Source organism: Silene latifolia, chromosome 6, assembly GCF_048544455.1.
Source record: "Silene latifolia isolate original U9 population chromosome 6, ASM4854445v1, whole genome shotgun sequence".
Classification (NCBI taxonomy): Eukaryota; Viridiplantae; Streptophyta; class Magnoliopsida; order Caryophyllales; family Caryophyllaceae; genus Silene; species Silene latifolia.
The window spans coordinates 26,527,806-26,544,670 of NC_133531.1; positions in this window are offsets into that span (position 1 = coordinate 26,527,806).

Below are 16,865 nucleotides of genomic sequence, written 5' to 3' on the forward strand. Positions count from 1 at the left end.
ATATACCGATATCTTCAATGGCCAAGTTTTAACCACGCAGATGTCATTACTTAACCTCATTATAAAATGGTTAAACCTCCTTCCGAAAGGGTATTTCGAAGGACGTGTTCTAGATATTATTTATAATGACATTGCTACACATCATTATGATATGTGTGAGTTAGAGATTAAAATCTCTTTCCATAAGGTTAAGATGAGACCACTTCAAAATAGGAATTTTGAAAGGATATGATGGGAACATATATGGCTTCGTCTTAATAAACTTTGCAAAGCAACACACGTTCCAATTTTGAAATGTTTTCAATTGAGTAATCAATTTCGAAACATGTGGAATTAAGTGGGAGTTTAGAAATTATCATGTGAAGACATGGAATTTAGTGGGAGCTATCATCCTTTGAATGTTTAAAACTCATCACTCATTGAAGAATGACGAGCTAATACCTTCTTTCATAAAGAAGTATTTGAGTTTTCAATTCTGGATGAATATGGACTATGATGAATCCAATTACATCTAGAAATATTGGATCAGTATTAAGAAATACACATCGTATCAACATACACATAGGTTATTCATGTAAATGAAAATGGAATTGCCATTAGCAGTCATGGTCGTTCCTTGAACCTAAATATAGTTGATGACATGATTAAAAGTTACTAATGTTTCCGCCATTAGAATAATCATGCACATGTCCAATTATGAATCATATGCATAAGAACATGATGATTCATTGGTAAGCCATAATAGAAACGTCATGAATTCTCGAGGAGAATCCCATGAGCGATTTCAGTGTTTGTCAGAATACTCTTATATGTGTCAAGAGGTTGCACATATTAATGAAAATCCGAACACATGTAAGGATTTATGAGAATCCCAAGCCCTTCAAGCTAAAAGGAGAAATAAGAATTTTGGAAAGATACATAGTTAGAGAATAAGTTGCTCAAAACTAATCTTTCCTAATATGCTAGGACTTGTGAGAAGTGCTAGGCTAATCATCTTGACAAATTGTTGCAAGATTCTACAAAACATATACCTAGTGCATTGTGTGTGGATGGAGTACTTGATCAGTACAAGTTTTATCATTCACCACAAATACATTGGTTATGTGATAATCGATTAGGAAGTTCTTTCAAGATAAAGAACCGAAACCAAGGTCGGGAACCTTGATGTGTACTTGGTAAGGTTCATGCTATGAGAGAGAACATGAAATGTAAAGGAAAATGCAAGTATAAGAAGTTTGAACACATGGACACATGGCATGTTAAACTTCTATTGCAATCAATAAGTGTTTACACTTACGATATGCATCACAAGGTTGTAATATGATATTGACTACCCGAGTGTGATGTTGACATTTGTCCTTTGAGTTGTTATTAACTCACCTTATACTTTGTTACATCCAACGGGTTGTGGAGACAATTGAACCCCGTTAAAGTGAACATGGATTAGCATTGTATTTGCCCATAGTTACTTACATGAGGTGACGTCTCGAAGTGACTACAGTGTGATGCGATTGATGGCAAGTTCAAGTGCCATAGAGTCATATGAGAATGACTAGTCGATCACATAGGCGGACTGTTAGGAACATTTTGTCGGGCCTTATGACCGCTTATAGAGTTCTGGCAAATTTATATAGCCTGGTCGTGGCGAGAGAGTCGCTATAGTATTCAAATGAGTCGATTCTTTTGACTAAAGACTATTCGCCTAAGATGGCACAGTTTCAGATTAACTTTGATTTGTGTTACTACGACCTTCGTAAATGGGGTCAAATGGGCATATTTTGGGTTATGGTGGCTGTGGCTAGTTGAAGGGAATGAGTGCGATAGGAATTGTCCACCCCTAGTCAGGATTATAACAATATCTCAGGGCCACTCGAGGAGTAATGAACTGGAAATGCGTGGCCACGCTCGGAATGTATCCATGGTGGATAAATCCGGTCAATCAGTTATTCTCCAGATCGAGGAAACCACTCTCGATATGATCACTTGCAAGTACGACCTGAAAGACACCTTGCATTGAGTGGGAGATAGTAATAGGACAAGAGAATTGGTGACGCACACTTGTCGAGGACAAGTGGGAGATTGTTGGAATATGTGTCCTCCGACAATAATGCGATCACGACTGTTGATCATGATGATCACATGTTTAAGTCTCATTATAAAGAATACAATTGGGAAGTAATTTTTCCGTTAACTCGATCAACATATATCGGTAATGATTGGTGACTAGAGTTTGACATTATTGTTGTTGTGCGACGGTGGTGATCGATTGATCCCCTAGGTCATACCTATAGGGCAACACTCTTAATTGATCATTTAATTAATCGTATAACGTTACGAGTTAATTAAATTACTTAAAAATTGACGGACGATTTTGGAAGTAAAATTTACGTATCGCATTGAAATTTGATTAAATGAGATACGGTCTGAGTAATCGAATTGTATTATTACTCAGATGAAATTATTGTTTAAAGAAACAATTGAAATTGAATGAATTATTATAAATACAATTCATTGTGATTTATAATTGACAAAATATTTTGGTACAAGTAATTATGAATTACTAAGTCGGTTTTTGTATATGACGTATTTTTATTAATACGTTGATTTTTAATATGTTAAAAATACATAGCAATTTTATGTGACATGTGACATGTGACATATTGACAAATTGACAAAAATAATATGGAATTCATATTAACTATATGTACCGAAAATTAGAGGAAGATTAAGCAAATATTATGTTGATTATATTAGTGGAGGGCATGATGATTACCTACTAATCTAGCCTTGCATACCTATTGCTCATTGTGAAGAACAATTAGAGCATGCATTGGCTCCCTCCCATGCCCCCCTTCCACCCGGTTTTGAGAGAGGAAAAAACCACTTGGTTTTTCCTCTTATTTTACCTAATATACACAAAATGTTTTTGTGGTTTCATTAATTCATTTCATTCATCTAAAATTTGAGTTTTAGAGAGATAAAAAGCTTCCTTCTTCCTCTCCCATAAAACCGAAAATATTAAGTGTCCTATAATATTTTTGGGTCAATTTTTACAAGATTAATATTGTACTAGTATTTATAATATTAATTTTATTAAGAGTGAGCTTTGGGTATAAAGCTTTGGGAGAGATCCTATACTTGGATCTTAGTTCTTCCATTAAAGGAAAGCACAAGAACAAGAGAGAAAGGTGATCTCTCTTGTGCCCATATTAACCGAATTTCCAATGTAAGAACAATGTTTCTTCTTTATCTTGTTTAATTGTTTGCATGCATAAGATCATTCTTTAATTTTATGACAAATTAAATTAAAACATATATGAATATGTAAGTATATAGATCTACTTTTCTTTCACACCTATCTCTTTTGGGGTGGCTTGTGTCGATCCATATGATATCCTTTGGTCATATGGGGAGCAGGTTATGTCCAGGTTGTTAGGATAGTACGCGGGAGACGGGACGAGCTTGATGATATCATGAGATGAGTCTAGTTGGCTAGAAGAGTATAGATGTCACGAGTTGTATTTTATTCATTCATTTGTTTACGTTTATGTAATTTACTAAATATTACATTTATAGAATGTTCTTTGATTGGAGTTTTAAAACCCTACCTCGCAAAATCGAGATGGTAACGCTCCAATTATCTTGGCCGGATAATCGGGGTGTTACACCCAAGGAACACAACAAGACCACCGAAACTGTGCAGTCAGAAAGGGACCACACGAAAACCCAAACCAAACCACAATTCTCAAAAGCAACCTCCTGAGACCACAATTTGACATGCAACATGACCAACAAATTCCAACGAAGAAACTGACCCGACACCAGAAATTATCAACCTAAAACCGAACAAGTGACAGACAAGGCAGAGAAGCGATAGGTGGGGGAAATGGGGGATCACCAATCGGTCCCAAACTGCAACTGACACAAGGGACTCAGCAGACAACGGACCGATTTGTGGGGAAAAGGGGGGATAACCAATCGGTCCCAAAACAGTCCCGAAAAAACAAGCACATCGACAAAACACAACAAAGGATGGCCTGACACCAACAACACCAACACCGACCACCAAGACAGAATAAAACCAAGGATAAAGGGCCTTACCAGGGGTGGGGGAAGGGGGAGGGGAAGGGGGAACACACCCTGACCAAGGATGCATGCAAGACCGACGCAGACAAGACGGAGAATCGAAAGAAAGGGTGGCCATGTGGATCAACAAGCCCGAACATCACAACAAGTCGGTCAATCAACAAGGCCGACCGTCAACAGGCGCGATGGAAAGAGAGCCGCTAAGGAAGAAGAGAAGGGAAATGCCGATTTCGCCGGAGATAAGCCCAATGAAGATCCCATCTCCGGAGAAAAATCTGGGGAGGAAAAGGGAGGTAGTGTGTGGAAAGAGGAGGCGGAGGATCAAGGTGTAGGGTTAGGGTTTTTTGTTTAGAAAGAAGGGGGAGAAAAACTAGAGAGAGAAGATTATTTTTTCCACTTGTGATTATTGTTCGTCCAGATACTACACAATTGATACACCATTCTCCATCAAATAAGCATTCCAATGAAACTAGAACGATAAAATGACCACCCAATCGAACTACTACTCATCTCTAATAAGAAGCTTAAACAACAACTAAACCCAAAAAGATAAAGATTGAAAGTGTTGATGTATTTAGTCTGTTGTAGAGAATTGAATGATAATGGTAGTAATATAATGGTAGGTTGATTATTGAGTGATTAAATAAAGAGTGAAAGAGTATGAAAGTGAGAGTATTTCTATGTGAAAACTACAGTTAAGTCTGAATATTCCAAGAGATGGATAATTAAATCAGGATTCATTGGAAAGCATACCTTACATAACTCAACCATATCATTCATTTGGTAGACCTTCTAAATCAAATAATAGCAATGTTAAATAAGAGAATAAAAGGCAGACGCATTACGTTGGTATATATATCCCATATCCCATTCAGTCATCTTGTCACGTGGTACTAACACCATCTTCCTCTCCTTATCCCACTTGAATTTAGTTTTTGTTCTTATCTCCACGATTGTTCCATAATGCCTTCTCCAAATCCTGACACGATTCCTCACATTTTCAGTAGTAACGAATAAATTTAGCTTGCTTCTTACCTCATCTACCACCGCTTGGTAGGCTTAAGGCTTCCAATCCCCAACTCCCTTGTAATTTCCTTGACTTACTTGATTATACAACACCGAGATTAAAAGAGCATCCATTTGGCTATTCCAAGAAATATATCCTCTCTTCTTGGGTTGTGTAGGAACCAAAACTTGCTCTCTTTTTTCAACCATCACATATAAAAAGATCTGTCAGAATCTACAACATTAAACAAAGCGATTTAAATGTGCGACAAATTTATCCTAGCAACAATTGGGTGAACTTTGAAAGAAACCTGGAAGAAGTTAGGGATCTCCAAAAACAAGTTAATAGACAGTGTCCAAGTTCTCATATGACTAAGACATAACAGTAGTGATGACTTTACAAATAGATAGGTGATATACAGAATTTTAGAAACTTGGTAGCTATTAAAGAACCACTGTTTATATAGGAAAGACATAATTCTTTGTTTCATGTTCTAACTTCCACACACAAAAACTTACCCAAATAAAAATGTGGCATTGGCAGTTAATAGCATGCTTAAGAATCTAAAATGAAGAGTTTTTAATTACTACTTACCACCATCATTTTCCTCTTTTTTAAGGGGCTAGAGGATAGTCAGATACCCCTTCTCGCTCGATAATCATTCCACATTTTTGCTGCAAGATTGTCTCTAAACTTATTCCACTCTTCTGTTGGTCTATCGAAACAACGTCTATCGAAACGCAATTGCTCTTAACATTTGCTATCGTTTATTAATGTATCTAACCACATTGCTCTTTTTATAGTGAGTTTATAACAATTAAGAACTACTTGATGATAAGGACCTATTAATCTCATTGGATAGGTGAAATAGTTTGATCACATTAATCATTCAAATCCAAGCTGTACATCAGAATATGAAGAGATACATGAAAGAGTTCACATCTAGTTTATGTATGCTGGTAAGTAAGCAAAAGAAAAGCGGATAGTAAGAAACAAGTACTCTACCCAGAAACTGTATAAATATCAAAACCTCAGCACAAAACAATCATCTCGATAAAAAGTTCAACAAAAAAATTCAGCAATATCATCACACAAAATCGAATATCAACTTTCCAACAAACAACTCAAACGATAAAAAGGTCAGCGATAAATAATCTAAATGCAAAGAATAATTGAAAACATAAAACATTGAAAACATAAAACATAGAAAAATGCATAATTCCTCGCAAAAACATAGCTTGTGATTAGTAAAAAAACTAGTCCACCCATGACAGATGGCTAGTGGAAGTTCATTCATGAATGTGACATGATATGATTTCATCCAAGTATTAAGAAGGTTGAGTTATAATGCTACCCACCTATTGTAGATGGGTACTAACTTAATAATTAACTGTATTATAAATCAATAATTATAAAGTAAATCTTCTAATATGGGAAGTAAGATGAATAAATCTCCCAAAGACTTTCGATTGTGACCAAAATATGTGACGAAGTATTGAGTGTGCTCGGTTAGATGTTTAAGGTCGAGAACCGGTAATGTAAGCTCGAAGAAAGCTTTCACGCATGTCCTATATGATTTATACCGGACTATCTCGAAGGTTGGTAAGCCAAATTCTTTAATGGCTATGTATCTCGTCACAAACTTATGATTATGCCAAAATAGGTCGAGAGGAAATTATTGTCATATGACTTCATAAATACCAATATTTATTTAAGACCGTTATAATTTATGAAGGCTCTCACTCGAATAAAGTAAAGTGAAAATAAATAAAAGTTGTGAGAGATTTTACTTCTTAAATTAAAAGCGTCTTAAGCAAGACTAACTGTCAACCGCTTCATAAAAGTTGCTAGGAAAAAACTATTTCATACGTGTACGGCACCCAATCCCAAACCATGTCTAATTACGTGCGATTCGATTGATGTTTTCTAATTTGTATTAAAAATGGAAATACACAATATATAATTTGGTGTTTGATCTTATGCAATACACAAATGACACATAACGTGATGATACCATTTTACCTAACTTTTTTCTCTTCGCAACACTATTCATGTGGTCCCCTTTCTCCACTAACCCATTTTATTATCATTTTAACTCACAAAATATCCGTCACAAATGATAACCCGTCACAAGGGAGACCATTTGTATGCAATATTGTTACATGTCCTTTAATGTTGATTTTACTTATATACAGAGTATAATTCAATTTTTTTCCACGTTTATTCATCTTACATCCCATATTAGAAGATTTATTTTATAATCATTTATTTACAATACAGTTAATTATTAAGTTAGTACCCAACTACAATAGATGGGTAGCATTACAACTTAAGAATATGCATTTCTATCATGTCTATCTAGGCATGGTAAGCATAAAATTCGTAGGCAACTTAAGTCTACTTGCCATCCTTTAAGGGTGGACTAGTTTTTTCCCCTTTTTTTTATTTTGTTTTGGAAAAATTTTAGATCTAAAGAATCCCGTGAAAATTCACATCTAATTAGTTTCTCACCGGAACTGCAAGAGGTCTATAATACGAGTAATATACTAATCACAAGCCTCATGTTTTTGCGATGATGCATACTTTCAAGTTTCAATTGCGATCGAAATATTTGACGAATCATTGAAGTTATGTACTCGCTTAGATTTTTAAGGTAGGGAACGGGTAATGTAAGCTCGAAGAAAGCTTTCCGTATGCGATTTAACTAAGACATATTTTTGGGATTAGCTGCACGCGTTTGCAATAGTTTTTTGCCAAGCAATTTTTACAGTAAAGTTAAAGTATTACCTCGAAGATCAAATCAACAAGTGTTATCTTCGGTATGGGAGGGAGTAGGTAGTGGATAAAGTCTATCTTCGGTATGTCAAAGTGACTAGTATTCGAAAAGAGCCGTTCGAACTCAAATATATCACATGCTTGAATTGACACAACCCAAACCGATCAAACTAAAACCCGACTCAAATGAGAATGCTAGCCATCAAGTCGTGTTTTAAAAAAGGGGGGAAAAAACTAATCCACCCTAGAAGGATTGGATACAGTTTAAATTGTCTAATCCTATCACAATTCACAAGCAAAATAGACAAATCTAATCTAATCTAATCATATCTAACCGGATCATAATTGCTTTGAGTTGCAGATTTGCAATGCTACCCTGGGTACTAAATCTATAATTAATTGTATTATAAACTAATGATTAACAAGTAAATTTTCTAATATGGGACGTGAGATGTATGCATAAACGTGAAAAAAATTAAAGTATATATAAGTAAAATAAAAATTAAAGGTCATATAACAATACTGCATAAAACCAAATACCATCAGACTCATCTCGTCACCAAATTTATGTATATTTGGCATCTCGACAAAAGATGTGCCTCTATAACGTTTAACATAAGAAATTATACTCGCGTGGCATCATTAAAGTTTCTTGTCGAAAACAATATCAAACGTGCACTCACTCCTAAACCCATATCTTAATTAAAAACGGAAATACACGTATATTCTGTGCGATTCGATTGAGCTTCAAAATAAAATTTCTTTTTGTAATTTAGCGTCTATTAAACCGTGTTTTTAGAAATTTCCGGATAGCATAAATCAATAATCAACGTCCTGTTACTTAAAGTTTTGTAATTTGTAGTATCGTGTTATTACTCTGTATGAGGTTTCTTACCTTCTACTCAATACGTAGTATGTAACACCAATGTTGGTTGAATCATTGTAATTCGGCGGATTGCCCATTAACCCATTTCAATAGGAAAAACCAAGGATGGCAGGGGCGAATCTGGGCCTAGGCTACACGGGCTATAACCCGAGTTGTTTTCTGAATGAAGAATTATATACTTTACAGTGTACTAAAGATTCATAACAATATATGTGGCATTATGGTCTAGCTTATACTTTCCATAGTGGAGGCGGGAGTTCGAGGCTTACTTATCCCACTTTTTATATTTTTTTGCTCCAAGGTCCCACAATGAATGATGTAATGCTGTAGGGATGTAACGTTATAGGGAATGTAGCATTTGACATTAAATCTTTTTAACTATTTTTTCTTCACTTTATCTTATGCATCATCTCTCTAACAATACCATCACACTAATGTTGTCTAAGTTTATGCTCAATTTCTCCATTTTTTTTGTTTTTATTCGTTTTCCCCATATATGAAACTTCCATGTGTTGTAACTTTCTCATAATTTCATAATCTCACAAACAATTATTTAGTTCATTAGACTGAATTATCTGTTATTTTCCTAATATCTTACTCCCTCCATTCCAATATTTATTTACCCTTTTATTATTTTTTATGAAAAGTATTCTAATCAAAGGTAATTAAAAATAATTGGGAAGGAGTGATTAGTTTTTCATTCTATTTTAATACACCTCATTTTATTTTTTTATGAAGGGTATTTTAATCAAAGGTATGAAATAAGTTCCACCTTTACAATAACAAATTAACTTCATTCGACATAAATAGTATGAGTAGGTCTCCTAAAAAATTTCTCTCAATAAATTTATTGATAGACTAATTACAAATTAATAGATTGAGCGTATTATTTTATATATTTGGCCCAAAGATTACAGAAGTGCACGTAAATGTTATATATCCATAAAAACATTTATCAACTATTGGCTTACCATGTCTTGTACTCTCTTCGTTTCAAGTATTTGTTTTTTTTTTTTTGTACTTTTTTGTGAGTTTTTAGTTAAAGGCAAACAAATGATGAGGACAGATGAAGTATCTTAAATAAATTTAACTGTCAAAGTGAGTACTCTGTATATGGTACCACAACCTAAAGTTTTGTTCGTAAATATAATCATAGAAAAAATGCATAACTACGATAAGTCATTACGAAGTAATTGACTCCTAGGGTTGATAACAAGCCTATCAAGCTGTGCACGACTAGGCCTTTCTCGGTTTGTACTCATGAATTAAAACTCGAGCTCGAGCTCACCCGAGCTTGAAAAAAATGTGTTCGTTATCATGCTGGAGAGTTTAAACCTAAGCTTGAGCTGAGCTTGCGCCTATATATAATTGTTAAATTTTTGTTTTTTCTTTTGATATTATATGAATCAATGGTAACATTTGAAACAATGATTCAAAGATATAATAGTGATGTAAAATATTTTCACAAATTAAGATAAAAATTGTATCTAGATAAGATTTTCACAAAGATGTAATAGTGATGTAAATGCATAACTACGATAAGATCTAATCACACAAGTTCGAGATTTTTACGAGACTTTTGAGCGGCGCACTACAAAAATTCAGCTCTCGGGCGACTAATTTAAGCGACTGTTTTGCGCAGTTGCCAAGTTAGCGACGAATAAAAAAATCGGCCGACTAATATCAGTCGCCAAAATAGCGATGCAATTAGCGACTAAAATTTGGAGAATAGCGACCGAATTCGGTCGCCAAATTGGCGACATCACTGTTTCCTGTCGCCAAAGTTGGTCGCCCGCAACTTTAACTCTATTTTCCAGCGTCTTCCCTTCCCTCTTTTATACTTTACCAAAACACACACACAAAAAAAAGGAAGAGAGCAAAACGCGACGGAACCGACACCACCACCACCACCAACTAGTACCACCACCACCGACGACACCTCCACCGCCATTGTCACCGCCGGCTCCTTTGTTCATCACCATTCTTTTCATTTCATTCTCTTGTTGTTTGAAGGTGTGTTATTTTGTTTTAAATTTCAATTTATTAGTTGGTTTTTGTATTGTTTGTTTAATTTGTGATTGTAATTAGTTGTTTTGATGTTATTATGACGTTTATGTATACTCTTGTGATGCTTACATTGTTTTTAATTGTTAATTAGTTAGGGTTTGTGTAAATTGATAATTAAGTTGAATATGAATTGGGGGTTTTCGTCTTATTGCTAATTAGAGCATTATACTCATCATCCATAGCCAATTTCCAATTAGAGTCTTTAAGAGCAGACACGGGGTTACGAGGTAACGGAGATATGGCAACGGCTGTATGTAGGTCAAAGACAGGTTTCAGTTTTCGTATGCCATGGTCGCGCGTGTAATGACTTTAGAGACGGGTGGAATATTTGGTACGGGGGACGGGTGTGGTTGTTCGATTGGGTTGAAGGAGGGCTCGACGGAGGTGATTGGTGAGGTGTAGTGGTGGTGTGGTCACGGGTTGGGGATACAGGAGGGGTGGGCGGTAAATGTGTGTCCATGGGAGGGTGATGGAAGGCTCGTTGAAGGACACAAGGGTGAACGACATCGTCAAGAAAATTCTAATCGGGTAAATTAGATGAGTTTTGTTCAGCAAAAGGAAAACGAGACTCATCAAAAATAACATGGCGACTAAGGGAAATTTTCTTGGTTTTGAGGTCGTAGCACTTATAACCGCGATGATTATCCGGAAAACCGAGAAAAACACAAGGAGTAGACCTAGGTTGAAGCTTGTGAATTTTGGTAGATGGGATAAGAGGATAGCACAAGCAGCCAAAAATACGAATATTAGCATAGTTCGGATTTTTGAAATAAAGTCTTTGAAAGAGGTGTTTGAAATTTTAGTTGCTTATTTGGAAGAACATTATGCAAATATGTAGCCATTTGGAGGGCATGATGCCACATTGTCAAGGGGACAGAGGCGTGGAGAAGCAATGTGCGAACAATGTTATTAATAGTTCGATTTTTCGTTCGCTTTTCCATTTTGAGATGATGTATACGGGCACGAAAGACGGAAACTAGTTCCGTGTTGTGCACACCACGCCCAAAAAGAAGCATTATCAAATTCTTTGCCATTGTCACATTGAATTGTTTTCACTTCTCTTTCAAACTGAGTTTTAATGTATTTTCGAAAATTGACAAAAATGTTATAGACTTGTGATTTGTGAGACAAAGGGTAAGTCCAAACAAAATTCGTAAAATCATCTAATAATACTAAATAATAGCGATGACCCGACGAGCTAAGGACAGAAGACGTCCAAAGATCACAAAGTATAATATCAAGTGGGAGCATAGTGCGAGAAGTAGAAGCAATAAAAGGTTGTTTCACAATTTTTCCAATAGAGCAAGTAGAGCAAACAGAAGAAAGTTTATTGGAATTACATGGAATTAAATTTTTAATGCAAAGGGAATTAAAAACTGGAGCCCCTGGATGTCCTAATCTGGCATGCCAAAGAGAAGGAGCAATAGCGGTAAAAGCAGCAGGAGTGGGTAGCGACTTGGGCTTAGTGATAGGGTATAACTCGCCCCGACTATTACACCTCATGAGATGCGTCCCCGTCTTGTAGTCCTTCACACAAAAACCAAAAGGGTCAAATTCTACGGTGACCGAATAATCTGTGGTAAATTTTCGGACTGACACTAAGTTTTTGATAATATTTGGTGCATGAATAACATTTTTAAGACGAAGGGGAGGATGTGGTTTGTCGATAGTGGCGTGCCCATGACCGCTAATTGGAATAGTATGACCATTTCCGACTACAATACCGTTATTAATGCTCGAATTAACATAAGACGAGATATTACTTGCATCCGATGTCATGTGGGATGTCGCTCCGGTATCCATGAACCAGCGTGGGTCAGGAGGTGTCAAGCCAAGAGTGTACATAGCCTGTTCAATATCTGTCTGAGTCGGCTGATTTTCTGCCGAGTACGCCTGAGGTCAAGGTGAGTACTGAGGACGAGGAGCAGGTTGTCGTGGCCAGCCTCCATAACCGGGAGTGGTGGGGTAGGGACACGGAGGAAACGACCAGGGAGGAGGACTCCACGGCCAGGCACCGTACCCATTCCAAGGAGAAGAAGGAACAGGAGTATGAGACGAAGCAGAGGTGTTCGAGGATGCACTGCCAGAGTGTGCATCACCTTGCTTGCCGCCCTTGTTGCCTTTAGAGCCACCGCCTTTCTTCTTATTCCCACCTCTGTTGCCATTCTTATTATTAGATGCAGTAGGAGGACGACCCAGAATTGAAGGAGAAGACGAACTAGAGCCGTCATCGTTCTGCTTCGCATATAAGGCCGAGGAGGAGTTGGCGGCAGATTTGGCAAACCCAGCCTCTTTGAGGGTTAGCATGGACCGAGCACGATAAAATTGAGGCAGAGGATCGGCTTGTCGGATTAGAGTGCCAACGTTTTGATACGCCGGTGTGAGACCAGAGAACAATTGAAGAACAAGACGATTGTTGGTGACAGGAGAACCAACGTTCTTTAATTGATCGGCCAACGTTTTTAACCTTTGACAGTAGGCTGATACGGAGGAGTAATCCGCCATGGATGTGCTCGAAAATTCTTGTTCAAGAGTAACAACAACACATTTGTGTTGATTGTCTTGAAAGATGTCTTGAACCCGTTTCCAACATTCCATGGCTGTGGAGTCCTCTTCCACAATAGTTTCAAGAAGGTCCGTCGTAACCGTCGCATAGATCCATTGAAGGACCGTGGCGTCAAGTGTCTCCCACATCTCTTTTTCATCATCAGTTTTAGGCACTTTGTCTTGCGGACTTAGGTTTGATGATATGATGAAGAACGCGATTGGATTTCGCGTGATTCGTGAAGAGAGCGACCCATAAAGGATACTGGTCATTATCCATACCTAGGGTGACGTTGACATGATTCCGTATATTAGAGACGGCTAGGGCCGGATGAAACGAAGATTTTGTCTCCGGCATGGCTGATTTGTGACGTGAGGTCGGAAAAGAAGGAAGAAAAGTGGTGCAGCCGCCGTTGACAAAGAAGCAGCTAGGGTTTATGCGGAAGCGATTTTAGAGGATCGATTTTGCCCTAGAAACGATACCATGAAGGAATGCAATGCTTGGTTATTATTGATATCGTAACCGAGTATAAATACAAATACAAACGATATATCGAACCTAATTACAAAAGATATTTACCTAATATAAAGAATACACTATCATAATGAAATAATAACTTATTTACATAATATATTCTAACATGAATATTAATTGAATTAGGGTTGTAATTGACAATATAATTGTGATTTTGATATTGTTTGGAGTGTATAATTAAAGTATAGTTTAATGCTAGTATTGTTGATGGTGTTTGGAGTGAAATTTTTTAGTATTGTATAGTGTTTGGAGTATATAATTAAAGTTAGTCTAATATTTGTTAATGTTAGTATTGTTGAATTTACCAAGTTAGTGTAATGCTAGTATTGTTGAATTTATCAAATTAGTATAATGTTAGTGTAATGGTAGTATTATTGAATTTGTCAAAATTGGTATATTGTTACTATAATTTGTATTGTGTAATGTTAATATTGTTGAAGGTGGTAAATTAGTATAATGTTAGGATGATTTTAGTTTATTCAATTGTTAGTCTTGTTTGGAATATTTTTTAGTGTAAGGTTGTAAACTAAGAAGTATAATAATGTTGTATGAGTTATATTGTTAAAAATTGTTGTTTGGAATATTTTTAGATTAAAATGAAGAGATCGGAAAGCAAATGGATGTACGAAGATAGGGTAGATAAGAGGAAACGTCCCACTGGTAGATTTGTTAAGGGGGTTCTTGAGTTTATTGAGTTTGCTAAACAACAAGATGGATATGATTTGGTAGAAAATAAACTTAGGTGTCCTTGTAGTAAATGCAACATTTTTTATACAACATTTTTTTCAAGAAGAAATTGTATCAAAATCAGTTTTATCTCCAATTGATGATGAAACCATTCATGAGAATGAGAAAGAACCGGGAGGGGAGGAGTTGGAAGAAGAGAAGAAGAAAGGAAGGCGGAAAGGGAAGCAAGGGAGGCCGCAAGGGATGAAGAATTGAAGAGATGAAGGAGCAAATGGAGTTGATGACCACTTATTTCTCGTCTTGTAACCCGGGATGGCGTCCATAAAATCAAGACCCTAAATATCCTTCCGGAGGAGGTGGTAGTGGAGCGGGATCTACTTTGCCGTGACATTGACTCAGTTGTTGGTTGTTTATCTTTTTACTTGTCGGATGTTTTAGATGCATGAGACTTGTTTATCCTTTTAGTTAGTTAGACTTGGACACAAACCATCTTGTTGCGTTGGTTGTAATAACTTGAATTCGGATTTCATTTGTATGAAATTTGACGTTGTTGGCCATCGTGTGCGTTGTGTATGCTGCTGGGTTGTAATTTTAATTGCAGGTTCATATTGTAGCAATTTGGCTCGAGCTAAATGAAAATTTCAGGTCCAATCTATACCAAAATAGCGACTGAAATCTGCTCATTAGCGACCGAAATCAGTCGCTAAAATGGCGACTACACAAATCCGTCGCCACATTGGCGACCACCCCGTCGCAAACCCCCTGACCATATTTTTCATTTATGCAACATGGCGACTGATTTGGCGACAGATACACAAGCGTCGCCAAAGTGGCGACCGAATTAGCGATTGATATCCGTCGCTATTTTGGCGACTACCACTGTTACCCGTCGCCATTTTGGCGACTGCATTTGGTTGCTATTTGGTCGCTAATTGGCGACTAATCATTCCGCCGCCGTTTTAGCGACTGAAATCCGTCGCCCGGGTGCATTTAGGCGACTAAGAGTTGCGACGACCACTTGGCGACTGATTGTAGTTGCCCGAAAACGTTTAGCGACTATTTTCTGTCGCTTAATTAAGTCGCACGGGAGCAGATTTCTTGTAATGGACGTTATCTCGGCTTGACTTATTAAACTCTCGAGCCGAGAGCCGAGTTTTGACAAGTCAAGCTTGAGTTGCTTGGGCTTTCCATTTGTGCTATTCTTGTAGGCTGTAGCTACTTGGAATTTTCCAAATGACTAGATAAGTTAAGCATGATTGTAAATTCTATTTGAAATTTGACAAGGGTTCATTAAATTCAACTCATGAAAGTAGAATATTAATAGTGCATATTTCATATAGCAATAGTGGTTCTTATTCTTGGGGTCTTCAATAAGAACCCCAAATTATAAAGTTCCTCTATTTTAACTAAAAGTTGTTCTTAAAATAAATAGCCAAGTTCTAAAATAAGAACTTGGTTTGTTACATATTGGAATTTGAGGACCAATAAATATGACTTTGAAAATTGTAAAAGGCCAATTACATATAATCTATTTTTAATCTAAGAACTTTATATAAATGTGATCTATTGTAAGTAAAAGTTCTTAAACATTGAAATTACTAAAATATGACATGCCAAAAGAAGAACTTTATATAAAGTTCTTCTATTGCTATTGCTCTTAATCCCACCTTTTGTTTTTGTCCCACATTAATTGTGAAAAAAAAGCTCTACCAATATTTTATAACTTTCTTTTTCATATCTTTAGAGCAATAACAATAAAAGAACTTTATATTAAGTTATTCTTATGTCATATCATATTATATTATATTAATTCCAATGTTTAAAAACTTTTGCCCACAATAGATGACAATTAAAGTTCTTAAATAAAAAATATAAAATACTCCCTCCCATCCAGACATCAAAGGTTACTGATTTGCTTTTTGGCACTATTCATGGTCGTAGAGAATCTTTGATATTATTTTTAATCTATAAGACAAAATATAGTCATGTGAGATCTTGTTTGATTTATCGTTATGAATGCTATAAGAATAGCAAATTTTTATAATTTTTAATAATGTGTAACTAAAGATATGCACGTTACAAAACGTGTCTCGACAAGTGTGATAAAGCAACTGTAACCTTTGGTCTGGATGGGAGGGAGTAAGTAACTGGTCTTCCACATTTTTCAAAGTATGCTTATTGGTTTTCAAATTCGAATTTATGAACAACGAAGTTCATTAAGATTAACCTTTTACTTGCAATAAAAATAACTTTTTATTTTGGGTTCTTAGTACCACTAG